Consider the following 15,879-nt stretch of genomic DNA (forward strand, 5'->3'; position numbering starts at 1 on the left):
GAAAAAGTCCTGATTTAATCCCTACTTTTTCGATTTAATCCCAACTTTTTCAACTGGAAAAAAAAATCAGCCGATTTAATCGGCCAGCCAAAAAAATCACGTTTTGGGGATTTAATCCCGACTTTTTCCACACTGCTAAAAACCCTATCAGGCTCAAGAGTGGGGCTAACGAGACTACTTGGATGCCTCCTAATAGAAACTCTTGTATAATTTGAATTAAGTGGAGTCGCCACTTAAGCAAGAATCTAATCCTAAAAGTCCAAAATGTCAAAACCAAAAAGTTAGTCGATTTCCCAGGTACAAGAGGACTTGTCCCCAGCAACGGCGCCAAAAGAATGTTGCCGCCCCATACACACACACCCAAGTTAGTGAGAAAAGCCCTTAACCCCACAAGGTGTGGTTGGTAGCAAAATTAAGAGATGGGGTTGCCACCTAATCCCAACTGTCTCTATTTAAGCTCTCTCCTAGGTAAGCTAAGGGGGGTGGTCCATAAATTAAAAAAAACTAAGTTAAAACTTAAAAGGTGATGTGAGGTTTGTAAGAGATGTCAAGGTTAGTTTGGATTAATTGAAATAATGAGCAAATATAATGAGCAATATGAAATGAAATATACTTCAATAACCATCAACACACAAATAAAAGATGAGCATATAAAACCAGTGCCTTCAATATTGCGTCAAAATAAATAACACTTGCTCTAGAGATGAAATGTTTCAAAGTGAAACACAAGTAACCATGTCAATCAAATAGATGTTAGATATCACTTGCAAGATTTAAAATTGCTCTCAAAGAAATGCCTTTAACGTATAACCATTCACAATTCTAAAGTATGGAAAGAAGCAAAATAAAATAACTTGCAAAATGAAATAAGTTAAAACTTCACTTGCAAAATGAAAGATATGGTACTTGCCCAAAATAGATATTACAAAATAATTAATTCAAAACATCTTTATCATGACAGTATATAAATGGATTGCAAGTAAAATAGCTTGAAAGGTAAAGTGTGTTAATACGCAATGCGCTTAACTAAAATTAGATGCAATTATCTTGTCTAATTTTAAGCTAAATGCCTACTCTATATGAGAGATCTTCCTCTTGAACTCTTGCCAAAAGATAAAAATTGGGGTGACTGTAAAAAAGAGGGGTTGAGGACACGATGATGTCGTTAATGATATCCTTCCCCTGAATCTTACTAGCCAACATGTGCCTCCGTTCCTACAAAGGAACAAGTCACCTTCATAACTGCAAGGTCACACACTCTTTACCTTACTTCGTACCAATTGAAAGACTTTTCCAAGAAAGTATTTTCCCTATGATGTCTATCAACCAAGATTATGCTTGAAGGTTAATTCAACTAAAATGCAAACTATGTTAAATGCCTAAATGCTATGCAAGTAAGCTTTCCCAAGAGAGATTTGCAATGCCTCAATATAAAATGGAAATGAGATAGTGCTCAAAATAAATAGCAAATGTAACTTCAATTGGAAAAGGAAATTAGCTTGAAAATGAATTAAAGTGATGCAAGTAAGTTTGATTTGCAAAAGAGGAATTATCTTAAGTAAATGCTCACAATGATATAACTTCAAAATTGTTCAAAACACATAAACATAAGCTTCATAAGCAAATGAAATTGTAAATTGCTCCAAGTAAATGCCACAAACTATAAACTTATAGCGATTGGAAATGAGGTAAAGCTAAAGAAAAGTGAATGCTCGCTTGTAAAGTATGGTTGGAAAATAAGTGAGCAAGATAACAATTGAACCTATAGTGAGGCAACTGTATCCCAAAGAAAGCAAAAAGTTAAGCAACTAAATTAAATTTGTCACATAATTCCAAATACCTACATGCAAGAAATGAGTTTCTCTAAAGCAAAATATCAACTTGTACTCTAAGCAAGAATGAAATGCAAAGCATCAAGTGAAACTTGTAGCAAAATTTAACTTAAAAATTGAAATGTGATGGTGAGGTTGTGTTAATTTTAAAATGAGCTAAAAATGAAAGTTAGAAAAGATGCAAAACTAATCCACCCACACAAAATCCTCCTTCTAAAAGAAGAGAAAGGATGCCTTGGGTAAACCCAACCACTCACAAGAAAAAAAATCTTTTATTATGATATTACAATGGAGTTAAAGCCTCTCAAAATGCTGCCCAAAAGATGAAGGGAAATAGTACAAGATTTGAAGCTAGAAAATGGCTATAATATCCCTCCAACAACAGCAACCTCAAAGGCCAATGAACACTTGCTAAAATCTGAAAATTACAATCTCCACAAAGGCTTGCGGCCTATCCTTAATTGCAGCTCCTTCTAGTGTCCATGGCCTCCTTGAAATAAATCTTGGATGCTTGATAGGTCCTATAAGAAAACTAAATAGAGTTAAATTGTCTTTCCTCAAGGCACTTGCATCAAAACTCCAACTATGAGCTGCAAAACTAAGACAAAATTAGTGTAAAAGAGCATGTAAGTATGACACAAAATAATATACAAAACCAAATCAAGTGATGGGAGTGAACCCCATCACTTCCCAACTTTCATAAATGCTCTTAAATAGCTAAATAAATCAATGAAAACACAATTTCTTAAAGAGATTTAAATTATGGAGTATTTGCTTGTATACAAGCTATGTCAAAGAAAATCCCTGTAAAAAATCACTCCATAAGATGAACTATGGATTTCAAAGAACCAATGAGAGCTCCTTGGAAAATGTGTCAAGAGTGGGTTGGTCTTTCCAAATGTTGAAGAAAGTGTAACTAGGTTCGGTCTTCATAATGACATGATCTTTGTATTTGATGTAATAAAAGAGAATAAATTATTTTTGTAATCTTGCTGCATGGGTTTCATGAGCAAGAAGTGTCACTAGCTAAGTCACCTGACACGGGGATTCGGGATTTGTAGGATTTGGGATTCGTAGTGTCGGATTCGAACACGTTGACCCCCGAAACAAGACACGTAGGATTCATTATATATTATTTTATTTATATATATATATATATATATATATATTAAAAATTAGATATTTCTTAAACAAATTTTAATTAATGATACAAATTTATTGACTTCAAACATAGATCTTCATCTATAGCATGCATAGTACATACAAAATTCAAATACATGTCGGTGGTCACATAAATCACGATTCATAATTCATAAATGAAAGACAACTTACAACTACAAGATAGTAAGATAAACACACTGACAACTGTAGTCTTCTCATTAAGTCATCAAATCAAAATGTGTTACATAGGTAGTGCTAGTGCAATGCCAATGGCAAATATAAATAGAAAATATAAAACAACTATAGGTATACAAGCCTCAAGGCATCAATCCTCATCATCAGCATCAGAATCAGCATCAATGTCCATGATGCTACAATAGGCTCAAGCATTTTTTGCACCTCTTTTTTTGCCTTCGTCAACAATGTGGTTCTTAGCTTCTCTAACCCAAGAGGCACATACCCTGATGGAGCCCCTTGAGTTAGAGCTCGGCACATCTCAATAAATAGAGGTGAGCGTGCAACATTAAATGATATGAAGTTTTGAAAGAAGAAGGCAATGGTGAGATCAAGCTCTTCCCATCTCTCTTTTTAAAAAATCTTGTCCATTGGACCAAGTGCAATTGCTCTTCTTTTTGCTGCTTGTCCCCCAATAGAACTCTCAAATGGAAATTTGGTGGTGGCTTTCCTCAAAAATGGAAGGGGGTCTTCATTCTTGGGTTTTCTTGATTTTGAAGCCACATTTTCCATACCAACAGTGTATTCCTTTTCCAATTCTTTTCTCTTTTGTAAAGGAACAACTTTACAAGCTCCAATCCCACAACCCGGTAAAGCCAACAAATGTGCTTTCACACGGAAATATGTGCTTTTGAAAGCAATGTGACAAAAGTTGCATCTCCATTGCACATTGCCTCCTCCCTTCCCCTTGGTGCTTGTCCCATCCTCTCTTGTGACATATTTCCACAATGGATATTTATCAATGTTGTCTCTAGGTCCTCCTCTTCCCTCAACATTACTTGCAACACACTCTAATGATATTGGGGGAGGAGGGGCATCTCCAATGGAAACATTCTTGCCCTTCCTTTGCCCCCTAACTGCTGCCTTTGATTGAGCCATGAATACTGTAAAAAAAATGAACAAAACATGCACAAAATTGTAAACAAAAAATCATATACAAACTACTATAATAGAATAAGAAATGCAAAAAAATGGAGTTGAAATGCACTTACCTGGTGCTTGAATCTCCTTGCCGAACGCTCTACTCCCTTAGCTCCTTGCTCCAAACCCTTATCTCCTTGCAAACAGCTCAAACAATGTAGATACAAATGACAAACTGCGTGAAAGAATAGAAGAAATGTGTCCTTTTTAACCCGCGACAGTCACTTTTTTGGGATACGAATCCTAAAATCGGGATTCGCTGGCCATGCACGGGATTCGTACAGGATTCGTACGAATCCTAATAGGACACGTCGAATGACACGCAGGATTCGGGTTCATTGGGCTAAATGAACGAATCCAGTTACTTAGGTCACTAGATAAAAGACTTCTTCTTGGTGTCTTTAAGATTTATTTTATATGTCAAAGAGTCATGTCATGTGTATAGAAACTCTTCATGAGTTTGTGTAAATGTATACAAGTCTTCAACAAGTGTAACAGCCCTCCAAGACCAAGATCTATGCCTCAAAACAAGCCTTCTGAAGTCTGCAAGCAAAGCAATAAGGAAATACTTCATGTCGGCTCAAAATATGAATTAAATACATAAATAAATGTTATGTTGGCTTGATAAAAAGACTCGTCGGTTCATGGATGTAGGTCGGCTCAAATATAGTGCACAACCACTATAAATACCCTGTTGGGGTATCTACAAAAGGAGAAGAACAAAACTCGCAATCAAGGCATGAAGCCGCAGAGAGTCGCGGTCATGAAGAGGAGTCGCAGTCATAACGAGGGTAGCCGCAGTCATGAAGAGGGAAGCCGCAGTCATAAAGAGAGGAGCCGTAGTAGGGTTTGACTGCACCTAGTTTGGGTTTTAGGTGCAGTCACAACCTTGATGCATGGAGCAATGAATAATGTCATCACAGTGAATTGGAGTCTCGGCATACCTATGATCTGAAGGTATCTTCGCATGGAGAATGGCAGCAAAGAATGTTTATAGTCTGGACATGTCACTATCTCATCTCAGCATCTCTGTCTTAGTATTCGTATCTGCATAGACACATCAAAATAGCATAACTAATGACTTCGGCATACCTGTAAGGATCACGATTGGATGAAGGAGATCTCAGACAATGAAACTGTGTTGATGGATCTCGCACAGCAGTCCTAGTATAGAGATCTCGGTGATATCCTTATGACATTGACTTAGAGTATAATGCAGTGATAAAAGAAATAGTGATCACCACTGTGAGGAGTGTCAGACTCATCAAAGGCAAGAGACAAGGATCATAATCTTACAATGCAGTAAGGTGCAATTATGATCTCAAGGTACATAAATCATCTTAGCCTCAAGGAACAGTCATGGTGTATAATGCTCTCGTCAACATCACTACAGTGACGAAGCTCTTGAAGATGAAATAGTGATCTCGGAGGTGCAGCAAGATGATGATCTCAGCAACGTTCAAGCAAGTGGATTGATGTCTTGGTCTTGGAGAGGCAGAGTGTGTCGAGGGTCATGGTCTTGGTATTCGTCAATGGAATCTCTATAAGAAGAATTTTAAGCATAGATTTTCCTCTCCAAGAGGGAGAGGTTTTGGCCCTGGCAAATAGCCAACCATTTGTGTTCTTGTCTCCTTTTGGTTTTGGTAGCAGTTTGATGAAGTAATCAAATACGCGAATAATGAAGTAAACATCAAGTTAAGATAAATTGTTTAAATACTTCACAAATTGTTATCATGTAACGAAGAATCAACCTAATTATGCATGCCCTAGATTCTTCAACATGGTATTAGAGGGATTGGTTCAACAGTCAAAGAAGGGCAGAAAAGAGACATGCCAACATCAAGATTCAAGCATAGCAAACTGAAAGAAGATCAAGAACTATACCTTGATCAAACCCTAGATCAAAGGGTAAGTCTACAACAGCAGTATGTAAACACAAAGATGATCAAGGAGACAATCTACCTACACCGTATCGAAGAAGATCAAGGTCCAATAAGCAGTTCTCAACTTCAATCATCTACAGCAAGAGTTTTGAAGTTTGATCTATTGCAACAGTTTTGGTGTTTCTCACAATCCACATCATGACATACAAAGATTCATCCTTCCAATAAAGAACAACTCGAATTCCTACTTAAAGAAGAAGATCATCTGCAACATGAGGTATATGGAGAGTTCTCGATGCAATATGAAGGTGTTCGCAACCATAATAACAACTATTGATGGACCTCTACATCACAGCAATCAACCTCAAGTCGATGATGCAAGGATCAAATATTCAGAACAATCATTTTGAAAGTTTGAAGATAAGCTTCAGCAAGGATCCTATCCAGAGGAAGCATCAATGCATCTACCTCAATCAAGGTGAATCTTCACGTATCATGTAAGTATTTTTATTCTATAATCAAATTTTGGTTTATTGACTTCATCAGTACAAGAAGATCTATGGGTTAGATAAAGCTCTTGCAGTAGGATTGACAGAATGCTTATGAAGAAGTGAAGTTAGCACATCAAGGTCTCCTTTAAGTCACAAGAACTCTCAAGGTTCTATGAAGTAAGAAAGGGGACACAAGAAGATTACATAAAATGATAGAGGATATATTCTCTAAAGTAAAGTGCAGAAGGCGTCAAAGAGTGAAGAAATATCTTCATGAAATATCAATGGAGAGATCTGGGAAAATAATCATCATTGATATTGATATTGTTAAGTAAGGTAACAGTTGTCCATAAACAAGAAGGTTACCTCGATCAACAGTCTGTGGTCTCTATGTCAGATAGAGAAAGGCAAGTTGTATAGGATACAAATAAGTGCAGGGAAGCAGAGGAAAGATAGACAAGATGAGTACTATGGAAAGATTACCTGACAGATAGAGAAAGTTGAGGAAAGGATCAAGGGAAAGAGGGAATAATGGATCTCCACTATGGATGAAATGATATCCCTCTCAAAAGGATCCTATCAGGAGTCCCTGCAAATATGAACATAGTAAGATGCATCGTGGCATCAAGAGCTCGTATGGAATCTTGAAGAACATAGCTCTGGGGAATCTCGTTATACATTAAAGAAAAGGAAGAAGGCATTAAGGTCAAAGGAAACATTTGCCAGATGGAGGTATACTAGGATCTCCTAGTCCAAGAAGGCAGCAAATGTCTCGTCAGAAATTCCAACTCTTGGAACTCATGAGTTGGTGGTTCAATGACATCAAGAATGGAGCAGACCAAGGGATTGAAGATCTTTTCAATCAAGGAAGTTGCAGGAAAATACTGGAAGAAAAATAAGGTATGTATGATTGTATTTGTATTTGCATTTGATATTGTAATGTCATGACATGTGGTTGCAGATAAAATAGATCAAGCATGATCAAAAGGGAATAGATCTCCTCCTCTGAAAGGATGCAAAAAGGCATAAGTCAAACTAGATGAAATCAACATAATATGTCCTCATAATATGGTATGAGGTAGTTGGTGACCATTGAAGAACTATGAGAGTTCCTGGGAATGAAAGACATGAGGATGAAAGAGATCGTGAGACATGCAACCATGACGAAGGCAGTCAACATCCAAAGGATCAAGAAGACTTGACCAAGAAACCTTCCGGAATGATGTGAAGACTTTAATGGAAGTCTGAAAAGATGAGGACCCTTGACAACAGATATCATCGGGAGATGTGTCAACCTGAATGCAGGATGATTGATGCCTACAAGAAGATGTCACTGGAAGAAGGCCATCACCAAAAGGTAATATGTGATTTGTTTTTGGTGTTTGACCTCTTGGAAAAGTCTGGGTATGTGTGCAGGATCAAGGAAAGGAGAGTTGTGAAGGATGTCACAACTATGTACCTTGTGATCCAAAGCAATCACTGATGAAGAAAAGTGAATACAAATGAGCTTATAAAGGAAGCCCCAGATGTAAAGCCAAGGAGGATACTTTCCAGGAACGAAGGAATGACATGGCAAAGGAAAGTGATGGATGGTTGAGCCCTACATATGAAGGAATCGATGACATCGAAGTCTTGAATCGTCAGTCAACTAGAAGACCCTATAAAGCACTGAGAGAGGGACACGTGGTTGTGTGAAGTGGAGTGGTAAGAGACCACTCCCCACTTCATCTCAAGCAAACTCAATAAAATCTCCAACAAATACTCAACTCAACTTGGAACTTGAGCTATCTTCCACAATTTATGTGATTTTTCTTTGGGAACTCGTGGTCCTTTTCCAAGAAATTCAATTTATCTTTTTGTCACGTGTTTCTCCTTGATTCTTTGTCCATGGTGGAGTCCACATCACTCTTTAACTCTTTGATAATTTTCCACCTCATTTCCACGTCATTTAGCATGTGTGGATATTTATTTTCTCCAATTTATTTAAATGTTGGGCTAAATTATCGCCACATTTTACACAAAGCTTAGGAAAAGTGGGTTTTGAGGGTCTATAACTTATTTTTTACTCTTCAAAGTGTGTAATAGTAGAAAGTTGAGTGTGAGAGGTATAATTTTGATCACACATACCCCATATAACATCACTTATTACAATTTATTTTCAAAATTTATTCAAATTTCCGCCCTGCGGGAAATTTAAAAAAAAAAAATTAAAAATTACCCCCTAGACCTAATCAAATTCCATGAATTTTTTGTGTGATCTAATATGGTAATATAAAATGACCCTAGACACTAGGACTCAGCCAAGGTCTCACCATCAAGTTGCTATTTGGCTTTGGGGTTATGCTTGGAGGAAAAACTGAATTAATTATTAAGTCCTCATAATGATATAATAATTAACCAAGTAAAAAAACCTCCAAGGGTAAATTCACTTGATGACAAGGTCCCAAATTACCCAAGGATGTTACATGACTCAACTCATCACACTAGCATCACTTTACATTATCCCCGTAGGGCTTGTGGAATCTGAGTACAATAAAAGAATATGAGAAGAAGAAGTAGAGTTGAAAAACTTTGATGATATAGTGAACTTTGATGGTAGATGAAGCCTCTGATACATCCTTGGCCATGGAGTCCTCAAAAAATCTTCAAGTGTCACTCAAGTGGTCAACAGCTCCCATTATTTGATTTAGTGTCTTGTATATTAATTTGTATTATATTTTGTTTACTTTGCTCTCTCTCTCTACACTAATACTCTCTTTTGTTTTGCAACCCATAGTTGGAGAGTTTGGCAACAAAAGTCTTGAAGAGAAATCTTGGAAATATCCACCTATTTCTTGTTGGACCTCTCAAGCACTTGAGCATCAACTTCAAGGGGGTCGTGAGCATTAGAGGACAATTGCAAGTTAGCTAGGCTATGGGACTTTTGGGGCTTGTAATTTTCAAGTTTTGAGAGGATTCCATTAGCCATTGTGGTTGCCATAGTTTGGAAGGAGACTCTAGCTTCTCTAGCTCCTATTTTGTAAAGTTCTCCTTCATCTTCTGGGTGGACTTCTAAGAGATTTTCTACTCATTGTAACCATTAATAAAAGATCAAATTTACTTATGGAAGCTTGAGATTTTACCCATGTCATACCTCCTCCTCATTTAGAGAGAGGACTCTTTTTTGGGTGGATTAGTTCTCTTGATAAGTTTTATTTTAACTTGCATGCTTAATTGGGAATCAACACAACCTCAAATCACATTTCATTTGCTAATTCAATTTGTTATTTAAGCTCCTGTATGTCTAAGTTTCAAGATTGAGAATTTGTTTCTTGAGCAATTTCATTTATGTGCAGGCACTTTATTTTTGTTGGCAAGCTTTGATTTACTCAATTTGCACTCAACTTATTTAAATTGGTTCACAATTATTTGGATATATGCTTCATTATTGTGTCAATTTATGCTACATGTTTTGGTAATTATTGGAGCATTACATTTCACTTGAAGCATTTTTATCTTAAGCAATTTATTTGTCTCATTTCATTTAGATTGTCTACTTTCAATCAATTGGTGAAGCTCATTCAACACTTGTGAGCTAATTTCCATTTTATTACTCTGAATCTCTGATTGAAATCATTTTTTTGCAATTTATGTTGAGCACTATCTCATTGTTCTTATTATGAAACATTGCAATCAACATTTCTTTTGGGAAAAACCTTACATGCATCTCATTTAGGCATATTAGCATAACCTATGTTTCTAATTTTACCTCCAAATGCAATCTTGGTTTAATAGAAACCTTAGGACCAAGATTTTCTTGGGAAGTTCTTCCAACCGGTACGGAGTAAGGTAAAATGTGTGACCCTGCAGTTATGAAGGCGGCATTGTCCCCTTGTAAGAATGAAGGCACACATGGCTTGTAAGGATTAAGGGAAAGGTACCGTTAACGACGACAAGTGCGTACTCAAACCCTCTTCCTTGCAGTCACCCCAATCTTTATCCTTTGGTAAGAGGTTGAAAGAAAACCTCTCACTTAGAATAAGAATTTAGTTTAAAACTTACCATGATAATTACATTTCACTTTAGTTAAGTGCATCTCATCCTAACTCATTTTATTTCTAAAGCTTTCTTAATTGCAAGTTTATCTCATGTACTTGTTATGGTGAACATCTATTTCAGTTATCATTTTCATTATTGAAGTATTTTCTTTGAGAAAGTACAATATATTTCCTTATTGCAAGAAAAGCTTTGGTTTATTTCATTTCATTTTGGCAAGTCATTTAAATTGATATTTTACATGCTTGTCAATCATGAATGTAGTATCTTGGCTTAAGGCATCTCTTTGCAATTTATATATTGCAAGTTAATATTTCTTAATCTAACATTGATTTGTTTTGCAGGATTACTTGTTTCATTTCATTTTAGCAAGTGTTCATTATTTTGAAGCAATAATTAAGGCATTGGTTTTACATGTTTATCTTTTGAATATATTGATGATCATTGAGAATATATTTCATTTCATATCTTGTATTGCTCATCATACTTGTTGAACTTGCTCATAATCTTGAAGTAGTCCAATTGACTTTAGGATCTCCTAGAAACTCATATCATTTTCATCTAACTTTTCATTAGGGACCACCCCCCCCCAGCCTACCTAGGAGAGAGTTTTAACGAAGAGAGTTGGGAATAGGTGACAGCCCCATCTCTTAGTTTTTCCACCAAGCCACACCTCATGGGGTTAAGGGATTTTTCTCACTAACTTAGGTGCGTGTGCTAGGCGACAACAATAAGTATCACATTTTAGCTTCGCATGTGACATCTAAGAGGTAAAATGAATAAATTAGCAAGGGATTGTCTTATTTTCTTTAATCTGCTAGTTAAAGAGAAGGCTGGTATTGGGTTGGCGAGAGTATGGTATTATATAATCCCCCCTATGGCAAATTTTGGAGGGTTGTTGTCCATTCCTAGGAAAACCCTCCAGCGTGTTCTCAGTCGTGCCTCCTTTTTTAGTGTGGTCGACTCAAGGGATGATCAGAAGGTTACTCGCTGCTCTATAAGGAGAATTACGGTTGTTGTAATCTTGTTTGGAGAACTAGGGAACACTCCGAGAATTGTTAAAGCTTTTTGTCTCTCCACTCGAACTTCAAGTTCTTCTCCCCAGCATGCATCCTCCATCACAACATCTGGTGTCTAGGGTCGTCGTCAAGCATGTTCGGGTCAGGTGGCGAGAGAATTCACCTTTGACAGGAACTCTCTCGATTCTACACCCTCAGCTCCCTCTGTTTATAAGCATTGCAACCAGGAGCACACAAAATTAAAGGCAGAGATATACAACTTGCAAGTAATGTTACACCCATAAAGCAGTATGGAAAGTGATAATCTAGACACTATAGAAAAGCAAATCCATCAAATCGTGCGCTTAGAGGATAAGATCGAGGCTCTAAGAAGTATAGTAGTGGATCTCCAACTGCAGATGACCAAGCCGACTAGCCCACCAGAAAAATTGAGCCTGGGCATTGACCTAAACTGCCCAGTTGATCTTGCCAACTAATATGATCTTGTCATGACTGGGTTTTACAGCATATTTCTCTTGTCACAATTTTGTCGTGTATACCCTAGTAGAAAAATAAGAGTATTGTGGTTCTTTATAGCTAGTGATGAAAATTGGGCACAAATAGATAGTCTGCAAGTGTCAAATTTGATGCCCAAAGCTATAATTGCAATGTAAATTCCCTAGGTATCAGCCGCGATCAGACACAGATTTAATGCAAAAGTACTCACTTTTGTTTTTTTTTTTTAAACCGTAGTGGATTTTTTCCAAATGCTCATCATAAGATTGATTTCAAAAGGGGTTTTCCTGGCCATCCATCTAAAGAAAAAACAAAAAATAATCCTTAAAATCTTATTTCATTGTGCTATAATTGATTTATTTGCTATTTAAAGAGGCTAATATTATTGTGAATACTTGTACATCTTGTAAATACTTGTCTATTTTTCTTCCCCTAACCCTTTGTATCTATAATCTTATATGTATTTGCTAAGTTATCCATGTTCTCCTCGCAGATCTAAAGGAAGATAGCATAGGGTTTCATTTTTTGTTTTTGCAGGTTCAAGGATTGAAGATCCTGAAAGTCGAATAGGGAAGAAGGGTTTAGCTATCACCGCTAGGGTTTGAAGCCAAACGCATCATTATTTTTTAGGGTCGTTTCTTCTCTAGAGGCATCTTTTGGAGGGTCGCAAGCTCTTGGAGTTGTTCTAGCCACAATACAAAGCAAACCTTACATTATTCACAAATTTTTGTGGGACTTTAAAAAAATTTGTTAAGGGTTTGAAGGTAGTCTCAAGTCTTATTGGCTTCTTTTGCACAAATCTAGCCCTGATTCATTTTGAAGAGGCTAATATTTTGTTTTACAAACATTCTCAAGGGTTTTGAGGGCTTCTTCACTTGAAAAAGAAAAAAATTCAAAAGATTTGTGAGCATTATCATTTGAATTTCGTAAGAAAAAGTTGAGGGTTTTGGAACTATTTTAGGCCTGACGAATCTCCTTAGAAGACTGCAAGCTTGGCAAGCCATAATTTGTTGTTTGGCAAGGGTATTGGGTCTTAGTTTATGGTTAAAAAAAAACTGATCCATCTCCTTGAGGGTTGCTAACCTATTAAGGTTTCATTCCAATTGCATATTATTTTATAGACTAATCGTTATGTTTGCAGGTCTATTGCTCACTTGTTTGTAGGAGTTTTAAATCATTGTTCATGGCTAGGGTATAGCCCTTTCATACTATTGTCATACATCTTTCCTCAAAGGTTTTCCAGGCCTGTGAGGTTGTTTTCTCCTTGTCGTGAGCCTTAGAAGAGGCTTGACATCATTCGCACCTGAGTCTAGTCATTTAAAGGGATTTTAAGATTTAATTTTTGTAATCAAGGGATTTAAAAAATTTGAAATTGATCACATTCAACCTACAAATTTTCTCAAACTTTTATAGCCTATTTCTCCTTGCTAGGCCAAGGGTTTGTGGATTATCTCATAACAGCAGTAAGGGTCTTTTCACCTCCTCATTTTGTATTATGTTGCTCTTCATTTAATTGTGTTGTTGTAGGGGTCCTAGAGTAGTTTTGTTGGCAAGCTTCCATAAGTCTGACACTGGTTTGAAAAGGCTTATCTCATTGGCATAAATTTGGTACAAAGTGAACAGTTGGAGATCACTGCATATTGAAAGTTGAAAGCCTTTTTCGAATTGTTCCTCTCTATTGCAAACGAGATCATTAAGGGAGAAGTTGATAGCGAAGATTGTCTCTAAATCTAAGCCATAAACAATAATCAAAACTACCTTTCAAAAAATTCATAAAATTAAATTGAAGAGTGAGGAAGTTCCTAACAGGCCGAGAGCCTCTTTTGGTACAAATTCATCTTTTGAAGGTTTCTTCCTTGAGAAGGATTTTGATTGTGTTTCATTGTTGAATCATTGTAAGGAGCTTTGTAATCTTGCTCTCACTTGGGTGAAAGGCATTTAGGCATTAGTGCTTCTATCTTGTAAAGCCTTTATCAAGTCATTAACAATCCTCTCACTGTCTAAGGGGGACTGCCTTGTAAAGCATTAATAAAATATTTTCCTTCTTTGAAGGGAGCTTGGGGTCTCCACTCCATGGTATCCCTGCCTCCTCTTTGAGAGGAGTTCCTTGTGTGTGACTAATTTTCTTGCATCCATTTGCATCCTAGATTTAGTTGTGTTGCATCATTCACTTTTTGCATCTTCTAAGTTCCTTGTCATATTTCAATTGATGATCTAAAGTAACTTTTGAAATCATTGTTAGCAATCTCATTTGCTATATTGTAAGTGTGACATTTCTATAATTTCTTGCTTGTTAAACTGTCTAAATAAGTGAGAACATCTAAATAATCACACTAATTGTCTAAAGGCATTTTGACTTTTCTATAACACTTGATTGTCATCTAAATGTTTCATTCGAATATCTCTTGTTGCTTCATCAATTGTTGTCATAAATTAATAATCTTGTGTTCAAGCATTTATCTCATATTTTGGTTATAAGCCTAATTGGCAATTTATTTCTTGAAGCATATTGATATGATTGTCTCTCTTGAAACAATTGCATTTGCATCCTAGAACTAATTTCACATTTCTTAAAATTTACCTTCAAGCATAAGCTTGGTTGATAGAAAGATAGGACAACCTTCTCCACCATTCAATTTGAAAAGTTAGACCCCTATTCACGGTTAACAGAGGTGACCTTGCAGTTCTCTTGCAGGCAATCCCTTGTAGGAACGGAGGCACTTGAGTGGTTAGAATTCCTAGGGAGATATCGTTAATGAGGCCTTAGCCTCCTTCGCCAACAGTTCTCTCTACAACCTTGTTTGTGACTAACTTCAAAATAATGAATAGAAGGCTTCACCTGAACTAGGAATATAACTAAAATCAATCAAGATTTTGCACTCCACCTAGTTTAGATTTGCATCTCATCTTGCATTTGATAATTGGAATTGTGAGTTCAACCTTATAATTGCAAGCTCGTTGTACTTTTGAATATCATAATTACTTAGAAACATAAGTTCCTTTATTGTAATTGCTCTCAAATTTGTCTACTAATACTTATGGTTATCTTGATCTGTTGTACTAACATCCTTCTTGCAGCACTGCTTATCTAGTAACTTGAAATTTTTTCCATTGTGCAAGTGATATATTTTGTTGAGCATTGTTTTGAGGCATTGGTCTATATTTGCTAATCTTGTTATTGCCAGACAGAATCTAATTGAATCTATTCTGTTAACATAAACATTGCACTTGCTAATTAATCATAATTCAAGTTGCCCAGAAAGATAGTGTCCCTGCCCTTAATCTCCTAGAACTTGTGAATCTAATTGAATCCATTCTGTTAACATAAACATTGCACTTGCTAATTAATCATAATTCAAGTTGCCTAGAAAGATAGTTTCCCTGCCCTTAATCTCCTAGAACTTGTTGTTCCAACAAGTTTCCCCTTTCCATCTACCCTCAGGGACTACCCCCCTTAACTTGTCTAGGACAGAGCTTAAACGGAGTGAGTAGGGATCAGAGTGACAGCCCTTACTCTGAGCGTTGCACCTTAGATATACACTTTAGGTGACAACACACTGTAATGTCCCTTTCCAGGTGATTGCTCCAACAGATCAATTATTTTAATTATTCAATGTCACTTGGAGAAAAAACAACATTATGAGGTGAAGTTGAATAATTAAAAAGGGTGTTATTAAGTGACTATGGGAAAAAAAACAAAGATACTTTATAACGTCACTTTATATTATTTTATTATTATTTAATTGAGCAGAAAGATATGGTGAAAGGGAAAAAGGTTATAAAAAGAGATTGGAGCTTACTCTTTGAT

The 15,879-nt window shown here is 36.4% G+C and overlaps 1 protein-coding gene across 3 annotated transcripts in view; it reads right to left on the reverse strand.

Moving 5' to 3' along the window:
• LOC149151343 (ATP-dependent DNA helicase Q-like 5) overlaps positions 1 to 15,879 on the reverse strand; it is a 190,392-nt gene that overhangs the window by 140,767 nt on the left and 33,746 nt on the right. The window lies entirely within an intron of this gene.

This window comes from Pinus tabuliformis, chromosome 9, assembly GCF_031772625.1.
Source record: "Pinus tabuliformis cultivar Carrire ecotype Pingquan chromosome 9, CPIR1, whole genome shotgun sequence".
NCBI classification, from domain to species: domain Eukaryota; kingdom Viridiplantae; phylum Streptophyta; class Pinopsida; order Pinales; family Pinaceae; genus Pinus; species Pinus tabuliformis.